The following is a 4,528-nucleotide window of genomic DNA, read 5'->3' as shown; positions in this document are numbered from 1 at the left end:
GTCTTAGGTTATATTTATTGGAAACCTTGTTGGTCAAGTTCCAGACCTACAATTGGGAAGTCTCCTCTGTTCCTTTCCTCTCCAGAGCTGGGCTACCCCCCGCCAAACAGGAGGCCCTCTTGCCCAACACTCTCCTTCTGACCTGGCTCTGAACGTGAAGACACAGGTCTTTCCGTCCCAGGCTCTAGAAAAAGTACAGTATCACCTCTGGTCCTTCTTTTCACCTTTTCTTCTTGAGAACAAACACAGCCCCTTCTTGGTTGGTGATAACAGGAGACGGTGACGTTCGCCAAGCACTTTCTGTGGACCAGGTACAATTTTGGGCCTCGGTATGTATAAACGCGCTTCCTTCTCTCACCCATATGAGAGGTGTACTAGGACCCTCCGCATTTCACAGGCAGAAACACGAGGCGCACAGGTTAGGGACTTCCCCAGGGTCTCCTCGCCATCAGATTGCAGAGCCAGGACATGTGCCCCTGTGGGAGACCAGCGCTGCCTCTACGCGGGGCTGTTGGGAGCTGCTCCCGTGGAAGACCCCCCACAGCTTACAGCGCCTCGCCCCTTAGATCCCCCTTTCCAGAGTGACCTTTGGGAACTGCACATTGAACAAATAAGATAAGTGCACGCCGATGCAGCACCCCAAAAACTCCCACAAGGATGCCCCGGAGTAGCGGGGAGTAATGGGTGCTGCTCCACTTTGTCCTGGCAATGGCTGTATACCTCCCACACAACTCAAGGGAGGGCGTTGCTTCCTCTGACTGCGGACTGTGACTCTGAGCTGGCTCCTGAGCCCTGGGCTGGCTCCGCCCCTCCCCCCGCTGTGTGAACCGGAGAGCTGGCCAAAGTCTGGAGAAAGCCCGTTGGTTAGAAAATTAGATCTTTTCCTGGTGTGTGTTTTTTGTTTTCCGATTTATGGTCTGTTTTTTCTCTTGTCCAGGTACACTTCTGTGCTTTCACAGACTCTCTTTCTCCCTTTATCTCTCCCTAGAAGTGGACCCCTCCCCTCCGTACCTGTGCCACCTGTTTTATCTCTCCCACTTGGCAGTCACGCACCCGTGGCTCTCAGGTTCCCCCTGTGGGTGCCTGGAGACAGCTCTCACTCTGCAGCCCACACTCTTGGAACTCCACGTCCTCTGGCCTCAACACTGCTGTGCTTGAAGAATGGGGGAACTTCAGGTACCCCTTCTCCTCCACCACAATCTCTCTATTTCAGATAGCATATAATGTACATTATCTCTGCCTACTTAATTCTTACTCTGTAACATTTTTTTCCTGTTCTTCTGTCTTTGGGAGGAGGTTTTAATGATTGGAGATTTTGCTTTTAAGTGTGTTCCTCTATTATGTGCTTTTTTAAGCTGCAGATGAGATGAAAAGGAACAGAAAATGAGAGAAGATTAAGTTTGCAAAAATGAAAATGAAAACTAAAGAATTCTCATCTTACAAACATTAGGATAACTCCTATGAAACACAGCAAGAGACAATGACAAATGTTGAGGATGTGGAGAAATTGGAACACTTGGTACTTTTGGTGATACTGTTACACTGCTGTAGAAATCCACAAGGAGTATTCTCAAAATTTATAATACAGCTACATAAAAATTTTTAAATCACTATTTTATGAATAGCATAGGTACTTGATGATTTGGATTTTTTTTTAAATTTTAATGTCTATTTTTGAGAGAGAGAGAGACAGAGTGTGAGCAGGGGAGTGGCAGAGAGACAGGGAGACATAGAATCCAAAGAGCTCCGGGCTCTGAGCTGTCAGCATTAAGTCTGACCTGGGGCTCCAAATCACAGACCAGGAGATCATCACCTGAGCTAAAGTCAAACCCTTAAATTGGCTGAGCCACCCATGTACCCCTTTAATTAAAAAACTTTTTTTAGTGTTTATTTTTGAGAGAGAGCGCAAGCAGGGGATGGGCAGAGAGAGGGAAACACAGATTCCGAAGCAGGCTCCATGCTCTGAGTTGTCAGCACAGAGCCCAACACGGAGCTCCAAGTAATGAACTGTGAGATTATGACCTGAGCTGAACTTGGACACTTAACTGACTGAGCCACCCAGGGGCTCCTGAATGTGTTATTCTTTAAAATTCCCAATATGCCTCTCTTGGTTTTGAAATCTATAGTACTCAAGACATTTTTTTAAATACAAAGAACAGAGTGAAAAAATTATTCTCAAATAATTATTATTATTTTGGAAAGGGGCATTTTCCAACCTAATGATTTTTGTAATCCAGTAGTTCATTTGAGCAGGCAATGGAATTAAGAGTTTTTAATATGAGAGTAAAGTGGTTCAGAGGCAAATTAGGGTAAACTACCTTGCAAGGAAATTACTGAGACAAAGAATTCCATTTGAAATTAGATTCAAGATCGAAAGGTGTAAAAACTGAGTGAACCCTTAAAGTTAATTTTAAAAGTGAGACAAAGACTAGGCCAGAATAATGAACATAAATTTTTGAAGAGTATGGCCTAGCAGAAGTAAAGCAAAAACTACTTTCAACTTTCTAGCTACACAAAACAAAATCTATTGGTGGATGATCCTGAGCATGTCTTTGGCAGAAAAATAAATTTGGCATCAGGATTGATACTTTGATATATTTCATAGGAAAAAGTAAATATAAACAATTCTCAAGTGTGGAATATAATAAGTGTGAAATCTTGCATGTTATTTATTATTATTTTTTTTTTGATAGGAATGGAGAAAACATCCATGAAAAGAGGCTAGTAAACTTCTCTTGTGGGACTTAGGTAAGATGTATATGGTAAGGGGGGGGAAGTTTTCCTGGTTAGTCAAATTGGTACATCTATATTCTGAATCTATATTTTCCTATGCCTGGGTATTTATATATTTGCATTTATCTTGGGAAATATATCACTTTCCACAGGGATAATACGAAGGGAGTAGAATTAATAGTAATGGTTTCAAGTGTGTAAAATCTATTGTGATATCAAAGCAGTGTAAAGAATAGGTAATATTGGAGATTGGTTTTGAAAAGTAGAGCAGTGCGTAAGAATAGAAGAAATACAATAGTTGGAAGCTTGCAAAATAAAAAGTCTGAGAAACCTATTGTGGAAGCATTATATGAGCATGTGTGTGGAAGAACAATGGGCATATAGGTGACGGGAAAGGCAAGTACTTTAGTCCAGCTGGTCAGATAAGTAAACTTTACGGAGTGTTGCAAACATAGTTGAAAACATTAAGAGGTAGTTGGGCAGTCAGATGTTATCACTGAGGTCTTAGTAGTAGTTGCTTTTCATTAAATCTTTTTGATGAGTTTTAAATGTTTCAGAAGGGAACTTTTACTAGTTAAGAGAATCAATCCCGCTACCACGTTGTATTACAACAAAGAATTTTTCCAGCAGTGGAAATGGGTTTTGTTAACCCTGAGAAAGCCTTAAATGCTTCATATTAAGTTGTTCATTTCACTGTTAAAGAGCAGATTTATTTATGTTTTAGGTTAGTAAAGATAGAGAGGTCTCTCCCATCAGCTCACTGACAAGTGGTTCTTTCGCCTCTTCTGAAAGTCTTTGGATTAAGGTAAGCTTTTCAGTTATGTCAAGGTGAAGGAGAAAATATATTTGTTCTATCCTGTGAGTAACACACTAGATAATACTTGGCATGGTGTTACTGGTTTTTAAAAAATACACTAGTATGTCAACATTGAAGTAAGAGCAACATGGGAATGGTTTACAGTCTACATGAAAATTGATAAATATTTCATACATTAAAAATAAAATTTAAAACACCAGGAAAATATTAATACGTATAGTAATAAACATGCACTCAGAGAGTGGAATAGTCCGGATGAGAGATGTTAGTGACTGAAGTCAAAGCAGAGACCATGAAATTGACGAGATTCTAGTGTAAACATTCTGAGACATCATCAGCCTCCTTTGCCTGGATTATCGTAGCAGCCTTCTCACTGGGCCTCTTTCACTTTTTATTCATTTATAATGTGTTGACCCCCAGAGAACTAGAGCAGTTCTGTTAAAGTCTAATTCAGATTCTGCGATTCTGTCAAAATCCTTCAGCTCCTCCCTATGTCATGCACGTAAGTATTTTAAAATAGTCACTGAAGTGATCCTAAAAGGCTTCACTTGTGTAGACTGAATTAAATTCCTTCAGAACAGACATTAAAATCCTGTCCACCACTTCAAAATGTAACGTGATTGGAGTAGTGTCATCACAGAAGATACCTTGTTGCGATGAGGGCGTCCGGGTGGGCCCACAGTTAATACGACTAGCATTTTTATAAATAGGAGAAATTTGGACACAGAGACGCATACAAAGGTCAATGGTGTGAGGTCATGAAAGGAGAATGCTGAACAAGAACAGAAAGAGACCTTGGAGCGATGCAGCTTTGCATCAAAGATGGAGGATTGCTGGCCACCACCAGAAGTTAGAATAGTTAGGGGTGGATTATGTTCTAGAGCCTTTGGATGAAGCCTGACTCTGTCAACACCTCAGCCGTGTAGCTCCAGACCTGAGATATTAATGTTTTTATTTTAACCCCCCAGTTTATGATAC

General features: G+C 41.1%; 1 long non-coding RNA gene across 2 annotated transcripts; it reads left to right on the top strand.

Moving 5' to 3' along the window:
* Positions 1-25: 25 nt before the first annotated feature.
* LOC115283312 lies at positions 26-1,611 on the top strand. Of its 2 annotated transcripts, XR_003905001.1 has the most exons (3): positions 26-311; positions 989-1,176; positions 1,356-1,611. It is a non-coding gene; the product is annotated as an uncharacterized LOC115283312 (long non-coding RNA). The 2 variants fall into 2 exon arrangements; XR_003905000.1 differs by having other exon boundaries at positions 26-1,176.
* The last annotated feature ends 2,917 nt before the right edge of the window (positions 1,612-4,528 follow it).

The sequence above is a fragment of the Suricata suricatta genome, chromosome X (assembly GCF_006229205.1).
Source record: "Suricata suricatta isolate VVHF042 chromosome X, meerkat_22Aug2017_6uvM2_HiC, whole genome shotgun sequence".
Lineage (NCBI taxonomy): Eukaryota > Metazoa > Chordata > Mammalia > Carnivora > Herpestidae > Suricata > Suricata suricatta.
This window is presented reverse-complemented; position numbering and strand designations above follow the sequence as displayed.